Raw genomic sequence first — 14,884 nt, 5'->3', positions numbered from 1 at the left:
AGTAGTCAAAAAATTGAGAGAACCTTCAGTTATCAGGAGCTTGTGCATGAATCTCAATCCATCCATTGCTTACTTCCTCCAGTTTTACAGCTGCCAGTGCTGCACACATGCTGACGTGAAGTCTTAAATCCTCGTTTTAGCTGTACTCCTCAGTTAGACCGAGAAATCAAATTCTTGTCCATAAACTCTTCTTCATATGGAAATAGAATCCATTTATTTCAGTTGTGGGAAAAACTTGACGAATGGCCGATATCGCAGCTGCCTCAAAGTCCACCTTTACTTGTCTAGGACACCACTCAGAGACTGCCTGTTTTATCAGACAAAACAGACGAACATATGTGTCTCTTCTTATTAGGGAGCAGTGCAAATACAGTAGGAAGAATGTTTGTTTCTTTAATCGGGCCTCCTAAGTCTACGTGTATGGTGTAGACCTGTGCAAACTGCTTGCTGCATCTCTTAAATGTTCCATCCATAAAAAAATGGGAACATGTTTTTAAACTTTCTTTTCCTTTGCTTCTACTAAAAATCATTATTCACACCTCTAATCTATCGTCTTCCAGAAGAAAACTACTGCCATCTCCCATTTTAATAGATCTTCATGAAGATCAATTTCATAAGAGTTCTTAGGCTCTTGTTGGATCCCCCACTCTTGACTCCATCGACGACGCATGGTTCTCTTCATAGATTCGGAATTAGGCACCACTTTAACAAAGTCATAAACTTTATTACGTAGATTTCCCATTTCATCCGCGTATATCTCCGATAACTGTGTAGTTTCTTCTCGAGGCTTTCTCTTCGCTCTCTCCGCTTGCTTTCTCACTTTCTGAGCCGCATCGTCAGGTGGTCCACAAAGATGTTCTAACACGTTCAACACTTCTCCGTTCCTCGAAAGCAGCTTTCTCTTGCAATGATCCGCTTTTCGGCGTAAGCACATCCACGAAACAACACCTTTTTTTTTTTTTTTTTCATCAGTCTACTGACTGGTTTGATGCGGCCCGCCACGAATTCCTTTCCTGTGCTAACCTCTTCATCTCAGAGTAGCACTTGCAACCTACGTCCTCAATTATTTGCTTGACGTATTCCAATCTCTGTCTTCCTCTAGTTTTTGCCCTCTACAGCTCCCTCTAGTACCTCATGTCTTAGCAGATGTCCTATCATCCAGTCCCTTCTCCTTATCAGTGTTCTCCACATATTCCTTTCTTCTCCGATTCTGCGTAGAACCTCCTCATTCCTTACCTTATCAGTCCACCTAATTTTCAACATTCGTCTATAGCACCACATCTCAAATGCTTCGATTCTCTTCTGTTCCGGTTTTCCCACACTCCATGTTTCACTACCATACAATGATGTACTCCAGACGTACATCCTCAGAAATTTCTTCATCAAATTAAGGCCAGAAATGCCTTTTTTGCCATAGCGAGTCTGCTTTTGATGTCCTCCTTGCTCCGTCCGTCATTGGTTATTTTACTGCCTAGGTAGCAGAATTCCTTAACTTCATTCACTTCGTGACCATCAATCCTGATGTTAAGTTTCTCGCTGTTCTCATTTCTACTACTTCTCATTACCTTCGTCTTTCTCCGATATACTCTCAAACCATACTGTGTACTCATTAGACTGTTCATTCCGTTCAGCAGATCATTTAATTCTTCTTCACTTTCACTCAGGATAGCAATGTCATCACCGAATCGTATCATAGATATCCTTTCACATTGTATTTTAATTCCACTCCTGAACCTTTCTTTTATTGAAATGGTAATTAAATAGACACCCTAGCTGCAAGCAGGCGTTGATGCACTTCATTGGGGACATGTTGAAAATGTGTGCCCCGACCGGGACTCGAACCCGGGACCTCCTGCTTACATGGCAGACACTCTATCCATCTGAGCCACCGCGGGCACAGAGGATAGTGCGTCTGCAGGGACTTATCCCTTGCCCGCTCCCCGTGAGATCCACATTCCCAACATGTCCACAACACTACATTCGTAGTGCGTCTAATAGATGTTTGCCCATCATACTCATTACTCGTGGCAGATTAATCTACCAAGTCACGTACGAGTTCGGGCATAGCGTGTGCGTTCTTTTATTTCCATCATTGCTTCCTCGATGTACAGATTGAAGAGTAGGGGCGAAAGGCTACAGCCCTGTCTTACACCCTTCTTAATACGAGCACTTCGTTCTTGATCGTCCACTCTTATTATTCCCTCTTGGTTGTTGTACATATTGTATATGACCCGACTCTCCCTATAGCTTACCCCTACTTTTTTCAGAATCTCGAACAGCTTGCACCATTTTATATTGTCGAACGCTTTTTCCAGGTCGACAAATCCTATGAAAGTGTCTCGATTTTTCTTTAGCCTTGCTTCCATTATTAGCCGTAACGTCAGAATTGCCTCTCTCGTCCCTTTACTTTTCCTAAAGCCAAACTGATCGTTACCTAGCGCATTCTCAATTTTCTTTTCCATTCTTCTGTATATTATTCTTGTAAGCAGCTTCGATGCATGAGCTGTTAAGCTGATTGTGCGATAGTTCTCGCACTTGTCAGCTCTTGCCGTCTTCGGAATTGTGTGGATGATGCTTTTCCGAAAGTCAGATGGTATGTCGCCACACTCATATATTCTACACACCAATGTGAATAGTCGTTTTGTTGCCACTTCCCCCAATGATTTTAGAAATTCTGATGGAATATTATCTATCCCTTCTGCCTTATTTGACCGTTAAGCCCTCCAAAGCTCTTTTAAATTCCGATTCTAATACTGGATCCCCTATCTCTTCTAAATCGACTCCTGTTTCTTCTTCTATCACATCAGACAAATCTTCACCCTGATAGAGGCTTTCAATGTATTCTTTCCACCTATCTGCTCTCTCCTCTGCATTTAACAGTGGAATTCCCGTTGCACTCTTAATGTTACCACCGTTGCTTTTATTGTCACCAAAGGTTGTTTTGACTTTCCTGTATGCTGAGTCGGTCCTTCCGACAATCATATCTTTTTCGATGTCTTCACATTTTTCCTGCAACCATTTCGTCTTAGCTTCCCTGCACTTCCTATTTATTTCATTCCTCAGCGACTTGTATTTCTGTATTCCTGATTTTCCCGGAACATGTTTGTACTTCCTCCTTTCATCAATCAACTGAAGTATTTCTTCTGTTACCCATGGTTTCTTCGCAGCTACCTTCTTTGTACCTATGTTTTCCTTCCCAACTTCTGTGATGGCCCTTTTTAGAGATGTCCACTCCTCTTCAACTGTACTGCCTACTGCGCTATTCCTTATTGCTGTATCTATAGCGTTAGAGAACTTCAAACGTATCTCGTCATTCCTTAGTACTTCCGTATCCCACTTCTTTGCGTATTGATTCTTCCTGACTAATGTCTTGAACTTCAGCCTACTCTTCATCACTACTATATTGTGATCTGAGTCTATATCTGCTCCTGGGTACGCCTTACAATCCAGTATCTGATTTCGGAATCTCTGTCTGACCATAATGTAATCTAATTGAAATCTTCCCGTATCTCCCGGCCTTTTCCAAGAATACCTCCTCCTCTTGTGATTCTTGAACAGGGTATTCGCTATTACTAGCTGAAACTTGTTACAGAACTCAATTAGTCTTTCTCCTCTTTCATTCCTTGTCCCAAGCCCATATTCTCCTGTAACCTTTTCTTCTACTCCTTCCCCTACAACTGCATTCCAGTCGCCCATGACTATTAGATTTTCGTCACCCTTTACATACTGCATTACCCTTTCAATATCCTCATACACTTTCTCTATCTGTTCATCTTCAGCTTGCGACGTCGGCATGTATACCTGAACTATCGTTGCCGGTGTTGGTCTGCTGCCGATTCTGATCAGAACAACCCGGTCACTGAACTGTTCACAGTAACACACCCTCTGCCCTACCTTCCTATTCATAACGAATCCTACACCTGTTATACCATTTTATGCTGCTGTTGATATTACCCGATACTCATCTGACCAGAAATCCTTGTCTTCCTTCCACTTCACTTCACTGACCCCTACTATATCTAGACTGAGCCTTTGCATTTCCCTTTTCAGATTTTCTAGTTTCCCTACCACGTTCAAGCTTCTGACATTCCACGCCCCGACTCGTAGAACGTTATCCTTTCGTTGATTATTCAATCTTTTTCTCATGGTAACCTCCCCCTTGGCAGTCCCCTCCCGGAAATCCGAATGGGGGACTATTCCGGACTCTTTTGCCAATGGAGAGATCATCATGACACTTCTTCAATTACAGGCCACATGTCCTGTGGATACACGTTACGTGTCCTTAATGCAGTGGTTTCCATTGCCTTCTGCATCCTCATGTCGTTGATCATTGCTGATTCTTCCGCCTTTAGGGGCAATTTCCCACCCCTAGGACAAGAGAGTGCCCTGAACCTCTATCCGCTCCTTCGCCCTCTTTGACAAGGCCGTTGGCAGAATGAGGCTGACTTCTTATGCCGGAAGTCTTCGGCCGCCTTCTTTAGATTCCCTGTGTTTAAGATACGCGTAACCTTTGTAATGAGCAGGAGGCCGGCCCTTGTTGGTTGTAATAACTTCCATACTGATGGTCACGTTAGGAACTTCGAAAGCAAACTGGGCGGGCGGGTGAGGAGGAAGATGGAGGAGGTGGAGGTGGGGGGGAGGGGGGGACACAAGAGACTGAACCCTTCGGAGCAGGTAAAACCGTGACAAATTTCCGGCGTGGCAAATGCCCGGAGTGGCAACTGTCCAGACACCCTCGCTGGACAGCGTGTCTAAGACGTTCAGCCTGACCGCGTTGCCTCTGACGATTGTCTGTTTGAAGGCATATGGGATACTCATCGGTGAAGAGAACCTAATGCCAATCTTGAGCGGTTCATTCGGCATGTTGTTGGGCCCATCTGTATCGCACTGTGTGGTGTCGTGGTTTGCAAAGATGAACCTCGCCATTCACGAGAGGAAGAGACTTCGATTTCTAAAATATATACCGAAGAGTTAGGCGACTTGCAAAATCGAGGGTATGATTTTGTTGCCGAAATGCCAGAAGAGCAAGGAATGAAGACGATATTATACATCCATCGGGTAAATCGAATGACTGTCAGAAAGAGCCAGAAACACGACAAGAAATTGACCTTCAAACAGAGTTACTAAACATGAATGACGGCAGCAGTATTCTCGTAAGTGGTGACAGTTTTGGAGATTCGTAGGATCATAGTTTTTAACGTAAAAGCCGGAAGAGAGGCTCTAAAGAGCAAACAAGACTTTTTTATGGATGGGACCTTCAAATGCTGTAGCAAGCAATTTTTCAAATATATAGTATTCATGCAGATTTCGGAAGTTCAAAGTACGAAACAAACATCTATCCAGTGGCTTTTGCATTCTTTACAAACGAAAGAAAATAAACATATATCCGTCTTTCCCGCAATGTTGTGCACAATGCAGAATGGAAATCCAGTAATGTCACCGTTGATTTCGAACCAGCTGCGATTTCTGCACTAAAAGTTGTGATCGTGTCGGTGCAAGTGCATGCCAGCCATATCCATATGAAGAACTCTCTGTGGAGGAAAGTGCAAGACTTGGGACTTACTTGCGAATACAGAGAAAACGAAGAAGTAAGGCCGCTAATTCGCATGTGTGCTGCTCTGGCGTTCCTTCGACCTGAAGATGTCTGCAGTGGCTGGCTCGTGATACATTCACAAGCTTTCTCAGTTTTTCGACTATTTTGTAGACAGGTGGTTGGAAAATGATGAAAACCCGATCAGTCTTTGGAACTGCCACAGACGGTGCCATCGCACCACCAACGCTGTAGAAGGTTGGCACAGCAAAATTCAAAATCTTCTCGGAAAACCGAATCCTGGAATTAAAGACGTGATCGAGTGTATGAGGACAGAAGCAGAGAACTCTGCATGTGCATTAATGAGGTCCCAGTTAAGTGTGGAAGGCAAACGAAAGAAAACAACTTATAGGAAACTTGATGAAAGGCTGGAAAAAATAGTAGGAAAGTATGAAGAGGAAGGCTTGTTTGAAAGCAATCTCTTATGTCCAAAAATTTGAATGAAGTCATATGTTAATGTTGGACGATATATATGAAAAGAATGGCAGAATGTAAATACTCATAGTAACTTACAAATTTAAAAATAAAATATAAAATTTAAAAGATTAAATACAAAAACAAAAAATTTTAAAAACACAAAAAACTGATTTTAAACACGCCTAAATGACAGTTTGCTCTTGCCATTTAGCCAGTCCAAAGCCCTGATAAAGTGTGATGGGAGTCTGTTTATTAAGAAAAATCCATACACGCAACATTATCATTTCCTATAAGAAACGACGTTTCATGTTGGAGTACCATGATTGGCTGTTATCATTTCCTATAAGAAATGACGTTTCATGTTGGAGTACCATGATTGACTGTTCATGTTTTTTCGTTTTCTCTCTGATGCAATCACAAAATTTTCTCATATGGCCTGTGTCGGCCAACGTCGTCCCTCTCCGGAAACAATCGGAAACATATATACAAAATTACAAACATATAATTTAAAAATTGTATCTCTTCTATTTGTCAAAAGCATACTTTAAAATAAACATCAAAAAGTATGGCTCATAACTACGAATAGTATAACATGTACATGTGTTGTCGCATAATGTGCGAAGATGAAAGCCCCCAGTACAAGGGCTGTGCGTATGTAACTCTAGGTGCAACGTGAGAAGCCGTGTACAACAATTTCACCTATACTCGCGCCAAACCCTGGACTTTTAGTTAGTACGACAATGCGTCTTAGATACATTACATGTACTATATGCTGATCCACGGCTGCGGCCCATATTTTACATTATGTTTATTTTAAAGTATTCGTTGTGAAGTACAAGTGATTACATCTTTAAATTCTGTGTTTGTAAATTGGTTTCTCAGTTTTCGCTTGTAGTCTCTGAAGATATAGTACTAAGTAAAAATCATCTAACAGAAAAAATGATCACTTCTCATAATAAGTAACGTAGTATTACGAATCGTATTCGGTCATCACTAGTCCCCTTCACCCTTTGACGAAGTAAAAGTACGTTTACACGGACTGTAAAAATTTGCATTCAATGTAGGCCTGCAGTGTTGTCTGGAAATGCCACGGCCACACGAATGACAGCCAATTGTACGGCAACATTGCCGGCCACTGTTGCCCGGCAATATTTGCGGCGAAACATTTCCGGGCCAAATGTGTTTACATGAGCCTCGCTATGGCCGCGTAATAAACAAAAGCAAGATAGTGGATGTGAGTGGAGCTCTCCTACATTTGCATTCTACAAAGAAAAAATTAGTAAGAAAAGAAATAGGGCAAAAAAATGGTTCAAATGGCTCTGAGCACTATGGGACTCAACTGCTGAGGTCATTAGTCCCCTAGAACTTAGAACTAGTTAAACCTAACTAACCTAAGGACATCACAAACATCCATGCCCGAGGCAGGATTCGAACCTGCGACCGTAGCGGTCTTGCGGTTCCAGACTGCAGCGCCTTTAACCGCACGGCCACTTCGGCCGGCTGAAATAGGGCATCATGGATGCTTTCTTTTTTAAAACAGGCTAACTGCTTCCGAAGCTTTAGCTTGGGACTGGGAACATACCTTTTCCCGAATGCTGAAATCCGATTTCGAATATGTCGTTTAAAAGTAATTCGTACGAAAACTGGTAAAACCAATACCTCTATTATCTATATCTATACGAGTTGCAACCGTTCGTTTTCGGCTAGTGGGGGTTGACACAGAGCTCTCTCAAGAGCTGAAAGAAATACATTTTTAAAAGTTTACACCACAGCTGCTAGTTATTTTGTATTGGCTGACAAGTCTTGGGCTTTGCCAATTTTCAGATGGCAGTCGTTACAGAGAATAAAATTTGTAATGAGTCGATGCGTCGAAAGTAGGTAATACATGTAGCCTATCAGTAATGGTACGCTTCATATGGCAGCTACTTACGTACTTTGCATTTAGGATGTGTTTGGTGTGGACAGTTCTGTTTGTGTATGAAGATGGTATCTGTTCTTTCACACATGTCCGAAAATGATACGGTACAGTAAGGTGTAAATAGAATTGTGACATCTTCGAACGAAGATATGAGATACATTTAGGTGTGGTGACGTAAGTAGAATTGTCACACCGAACACATCCTAAATACAAAATACGTAAATACTTACCATATGAACCATATTATTTATGATACCTGTATCATCTACTGTCAACGTATCGAATCGCAACAGATTTTGTTCTGTGTAAGAAGTGGCTTGTAAAAATGGGCGAAGTCCGAAACTAGTCAACCAACACTAAACAATTAACTACCAGCTTTGTTGTAAATATTTAAAAAATGTCTTTTCTTACACATTTTTGAGCTGCCAGATGCGACGCACTGAAAAATTTTCAATATGCTTCATGGTACAAGGCATTTGCAATGCTTTGGTGGAAGGGCTCAAAGATTTTATTAAAGTAGTAATTGACCAGAGTCATAAGGCGTGCAAAGTAATGTATACAACCATCGTAATAAAATAATAACAGTTTGCAAGTTGATGCACAGTTAAAATTTTCGATGAAGCTTCAGAAATGTTCAGGCGTTTTAATAACCGATGTAGAATAAAATTTCTATTCAGTACTGCAGATCTGCTAAAACGATAGCAGTGAGAACGTCATTTTTCAGAAAACGCTCTTTATGTACATTACTTTCTGCTTCTTCGCCTCTAGTTGTAGATGCATTTATCACGTTCGTGGATTTCTCATTGGTTGTCTCGTTTGCCCAGTTTTACTTACCTGTAGCTGCTTCTGTATTTCTGCATTCTTTGAGCAGTGGTTCCTGTAATTGACTAGACGAACCTAATCTCCAAGAACGAAATAATGCTGTTTGACACAGCAGCACTGTCGGCTGAGGAAGAAGAATACATGAATCGATGCTGCGAGTGAAACGTAAACACATACAGACAAGAACTGAGACGGATATCGCCCGGGCACTGACGTGTTGCAGCAGTGTTGCTGGCAACATTACTGCGGCCACACATTGCAGTAATACACTCCTGGAAATGCAAAAAAGAACACATTGACACCGGTGTGTCAGACCCACCATACTTGCTCCGGACACTGCGAGAGGGCTGTACAAGCAATGATCACACGCACGGCACAGCGGACACACCAGGAACCGCGGTGTTGGCCGTCGAATGGCGCTAGCTGCGCAGCATTTGTGCACCGCCGCCGTCAGTGTCAGCCAGTTTGCCGTGGCATACGGAGCTCCATCGCAGTCTTTAACACTGGTAGCATGCCGCGACAGCGTGGACGTGAACCGTATGTGCAGTTGACGGACTTTAAGCGAGGGCGTATAGTGGGCATGCGGGAGGCCGGGTGGACGTACCGCCAAATTGCTCAACACGTGGGGCGTGAGGTCTCCACAGTACATCGATGTTGTCGCCAGTGGTCGGCGAAAGGTGCACGTGCCCGTCGACCTGGGACCGGACCGCAGCGACACACGGATGCACGCCAAGACCGTAGGATCCTACGCAGTGCCGTAGGGGACCGCACCGCCACTTCCCAGCAAATTAGGGACACTGTTGCTCCTGGGGTATCGGCGAGGACCATTCGCAACCGTCTCCATGAAGCTGGGCTACGGTCCCGCACACCGTTAGGCCGTCTTCCGCTCACCCCCCAACATCGTGCAGCCCGCCTCCAGTGGTGTCGCGACAGGCGTGAATGGAGGGACGAATGGAGACGTGTCGTCTTCAGCGATGAGAGTCGCTTCTGCCTTGGTGCCAATGATGGTCGTTTGCGTGTTTGGCGCCGTGCAGGTGAGCGCCACAATCAGGACTGCATACGACCGAGGCACACAGGGCCAACACCCGGTATCATGGTGTGGGGAGCGATCTCCTACACTGGCCGTACACCACTGGTGATCGTCGAGGGGACACTGAATAGTGCACGGTACATCCAAACCGTCATCGAACCCATCGTTCTACCATTCCTAGACCGGCAAGGGAACTTGCTGTTCCAACAGGACAATGCACGTCCGCATGTATCCCGTGCCACCCAACGTGCTCTAGAAGGTGTAAGTCAAGTACCCTGGCCAGCAAGATCTCCGGATCTGTCCCCCATTGAGCATGTTTGGGACTGGATGAAGCGTCGTCTCACGCGGTCTGCACGTCCAGCACGAACGCTGGTCCAACTGAGGCGCCAGGTGGAAATGGCATGGCAAGCCGTTCCACAGGACTACATCCAGCATCTCTACGATCGTCTCCATGGGAGAATAGCAGCCTGCATTGCTGCGAAAGGTGGATATACACTGTACTAGTGCCGACATTGTGCATGCTCTGTTGCCTGTGTCTATGTGCCTGTGGGTCTGTCAGTGTGATCATGTGATGTATCTGACCCCAGGAATGTGTCAATAAAGTTTCCCCTTCCTGGGACAATGAATTCACGGTGTTCTTATTTCAATTTCCAGGAGTGTATAAGGCTTTCGGCTCTCCTACCTGCCGAGCGGCGTTTCTACCTGCCGGGCGGAGATCGGACGGAGAGATTATAGGACCTTTCCTCGACCTTTTCTGGGTGCCAATTATTTCACAGGAATCGTTGGCGCTAGGATTTCACCCGGAACAAGTCCCGCCCACTCACCCCCGGTTTTCCCGGTCTTTGTTCGACGCCTGGGCATCGTTTCAGTTCACCCACGTGGTTTACCGCGTTCGGCTGCACTTGGAGTGAATGTTACATTAATATCTTGCTAGGTCTTCAATTTTCCCCGGTGGTTAAAAGACACATTACAAGAAACGTGCACAATTGGCCTCAGCTGTGCCAGGTACTTCCACAGAAAGCAATGTATCACTGAATTCTTTAAATACGAGAACTCAGTATCCAGATGAATAGCCTATTAAGAAACATACATCTATGTGAGGAAAAGCACCCAAACCTAAAACAGGATAAACCTACCCTCAAAGAATAATTTGTTTGGAGAAAGAGGAACCACAGTGTACTTGACACTTAAGTTTCAGAACTCAGGCAATATATGTGAAACAAGCACCAATGTTCACTATACTTCCAGAGGGCATCAAAATTACTTTGTTGTTGCTAGATCGATCCAAGCTGATTTTGCGTGCTATTCACTGAATAGTTTTGCTGAAAAATTTTAGGGGTGAAAGAAGAACTAGCACAGCATGAAGGACGTTTTACAGCCGTGAAACACCGCAGAATATATTTCCTCCATAACTGCTCTGTGACAAACATAAACATCACATTATTATTTTTAAAAAATGGTTTGAATGACATTTACGAAATTAATCAATCTTTTGGTTAAAAACAGACAGGACAAAGAATAACGACACATTATTTTCCTGAGACGTTTGCAACAGCATATAGGTCACTAATCACACAGAAACACCCACAATCCTTTGTAACCCCGTTTATAATGCGCAGGTATGGTATTGGAAGAATTTACAAGTTAAAATTCACCCATTACCCATGCAAATACTAACGAAATATGTCATACATGCAAATATCTTACTGCTTTCATTGGGCATTTCTACTTTATGACATTCTTATATTCTTTAATTTTCGTGAGCTACTATGAGGGCCTACATAAACAGAACAACCTTCACTTATTTCCATATAACGGTGATTTTAGACAACGGAGTTATTCGAGTGCATCCGTGGCTTTACTGCCGACATGACAGATTCAAGGCCATTGTTTTCGCATTGTATGTTTGCTCTGCTGTTTCCCCCAAATAAACATATTATAGTAAGTGAATTAGTTAATGAAAATTTCTCCTTATTGCCCCTAAATAGCATCACGTTATTTTTTGTTTTCTATTGCTGGCGATGCTTTCAATTCTCTATAAATATTTTTATTTCTTTAATAATGCAGATTCATATTACATTACTATCCAGAAAAGCTTAAATTTCTTATCGTTACTGAATTTCGTCACAGTATAACACGTGTTGGACTGCGACGATAACAACTTTGTTGTAGCTTCCAGTTTGCGGAACTGGCGGCTGTTTAGGGGAGGGCCTTACACTATGGATAGGCGTGGAGGGGGGGTGACTGGGCGGGATTTGTTCCGGGTGAAATCCTAGCGCTAAGGGCACGTAATTTCACTGGGTGCGAATTTCACTGGCACACCGACCATGCCATTGAAAGTCTGGACTCGGACCCCTTAGATTGTTGTTAGCATTCTACGAGGTGCGACAATAAAGTAATGGGACTGACGTGAAAAAATTTTTGCTTACCGTTTTAGACAAGTTTAGTGTTGTCTCCTTCAAAGTAGTTCCCTTCTGATTGTACACATTTTTTCCAGCGCTTCTGCCATTGATGGTAACATTTCTGGAACTCATCTTCTGTAATATTCTCCAAGACCCTCGTCACAGCTTTTTGGACATTTTGTGTTGTTTGAAAATGGTGTCCCTTGACCGCCGTTTTGACTTTTGGAAATAGAAAAAAAGTCGCACAGAGCTTTTATCTGGTGAGTAAGGTTCCTGTGGTAGTACTGAAATTTGTTTTGAGATTAAAAATTGCTGTACTGACAGAGCGCATTGTCGTATTGCAGAATCCAATTATCAGCAATGTTGGCACAGACACAAAGTACTCTTTTACGAAGTCTTTCTAAGATTTCTTTGTAGTAATATTGGTTAACTGTTTGTCCAGGAGGCACCCACTCATTATGAACAGTTCCCTGTGCATACAAGCATGCATTTCACTTTTGACTTTGACTTGCGAGCTTTCTTTGGTCTGAGTGCTTCCTTTGAGCACCATTGCGAACTTTGGCGTTTTGTCTCCGGATCGTACTGAAAAAACCAACTTTCATCACCAGTGATAACACGGCTCAACAATTCTGGATTTATTTCCGTTTGCTCTAACAGATCGGCTTCCGCATTTTTTCGTCTTTCTCGCTGTTGTGGTGTGAGGTTTTTGGGGACCATTATGCACAAATCTTTCTCACACCAAGATCTTCAATCATTATTAGACGAACTGTTCCTCGATTGATGTTCAGTTCTTCTGAAATCATTTTCACGGATAATCTTCGATCAGATCGTACAAGTTCACCCTCCCTGGCGAATTTGACATCTGTCCATGAGGTTGATGGTCGTCCACTGCAGTCTTCAACTTCAACATTTGTTCTGCCTTCACTAAACATTTTATGCCAACGAAAAACTTGAGCTCTTGACATAACCTCCACTCCAAAAGCCTTCTGAAGCTTACCATAAGTTTTTGTCGCGTTTTCACCCAATTTAACGCAAAAAGAAATGGCATACCATTGCACAATATTATGCGGTTCCATTGCCACGACGAGAGACACAAACACGTGTTAACTTATTACAGCAGAACTCACGACTGAGCAGTTGCATCGATGTGCCGCTTGGACTAGAAGCAGCGTATAGACCAAGGTCAAAGATTCTGTGCCTACGCAAGCCTGCAGGGTTGTCACATCTTGCAAAGATGCACCTTGTATGTCTCCAAGAGAAAAGGTGCACGAGGAATATTCTGTTCTGATTGGTCAGTTATCTTTAAGGCCAATAGTACAACATTATTCTCCGGCGTTAGCCCGCGCTTTTCATGACTGACCAATCACAAATAACACACTTTCCAACTGTGCTTTTTCGCGAAATAAATATTTAACATACTGATTTTTTTTATACATGACGTCATTAACTATTCTCATTTGCACTCGAATTAGCTTTCCTTTTACCATAAACTTACTTAACATATTGTGATACAAAATTCCCCATTGTACAAAGTTCATCAATAGAACAATGATCAACATATTTACTTTAGACCACATTCATGCATCATTCACACAACTAAAGGCATGGCATATACAAAATTGTACAAACATAAATAGACAAAAAAGCCTTTAAGAAATAAGCAGAACAGCTCACAAAAACATTCTCTTGACCTGGTTTTTGAATGTCTCTGTCCGCTGCTGTACTGTGGTGGATGAAAATTAGAACTATGTACTCGACTGAACCCGCTTCACACCATCTGTCACTGAGCACACATGAGTCATTCTGCTGATACACAGACTCTAGACAGGAGCGACATAAGTACAATTTTTTTTTTCAAAAGTTTTAGAATTATAGAAATTATCGATCCTGGCTTCAAATTTTAAATCTTTCAAAAAATTCTCATTCTTGTAAACTAAAACTACAAATTGCTTACTCTGGACTTGGCAGTCTACAGCTAACCTATTCTAATCTTTTAATTTCTTTATGAAAAATCATTTCTTACTTCACAAAATTGATGGAAATCTTCAATATAAATTATCAACATATTAATAACATTTTCAACATTCTTAAATTCATGTTTCATGAAAGCTTTTTGAGGTTAACTACTTGTCCACTTCTTTTTAAGGCACTGTGATTTGTGTCATTCCATTTAATAATGGCATTTCTCCTACCTTAACACCGGCACATCACTATAGTCTTTTAGTCACATATGTTTCCCTTGTTTTTGATTATGGCAACTTTGCATTGTACTGTCGATAGCATTCTTCCATTCTCCACATATCTGTCCTTCCAGGGTTTACAACTATGCAAGATTGTTCCTGGAACCATACTTCCATCTAAGACTACTTTCTTTACATACATTCTAATGCACAATCACTTATTATAGCAAGAACTTATTTACAAATTTTATATTTCGTTTAACTTGACTTCAAGTGAAAGTAAATTAAGAGTATTGCCTCTTTATTTTACTTTAACCAATCTACTAGAACATTTTTTTTCCAGAATTTATTTCCTTTAGAAGACTTAATGAGTTTTTACAAAAAAATAGTTGCTATTGAAAGCAAGACTTAAAACTTTTTCTTTACTTTAACTCAGCTTGAGAACAATGTGAAAAAAACATTTCACATAATGCAATTATTTACAAACATTTTATAATACATAGTTACCATCATACTGGACAAAAG

General features: G+C 42.1%; 1 protein-coding gene and 1 non-coding gene across 2 annotated transcripts in view; both read right to left on the bottom strand.

Moving 5' to 3' along the window:
* The window catches only part of LOC126426560 (collagenase-like), a 137,831-nt gene that overhangs the window by 91,611 nt on the left and 31,336 nt on the right, over nt 1-14,884 (bottom strand). The gene's annotated exons all lie outside the window — the stretch shown is intronic.
* On the bottom strand, nt 1,822-1,896 carry Trnat-ugu (transfer RNA threonine (anticodon UGU)). The gene has a single exon. It is a non-coding gene; the product is annotated as a tRNA-Thr (tRNA).

This window comes from Schistocerca serialis, chromosome 11, assembly GCF_023864345.2.
Source record: "Schistocerca serialis cubense isolate TAMUIC-IGC-003099 chromosome 11, iqSchSeri2.2, whole genome shotgun sequence".
Lineage (NCBI taxonomy): Eukaryota > Metazoa > Arthropoda > Insecta > Orthoptera > Acrididae > Schistocerca > Schistocerca serialis.
The sequence above is the reverse complement of the archived record's forward strand: the minus strand, read 5'-3'. Positions and strand labels throughout refer to the sequence as shown.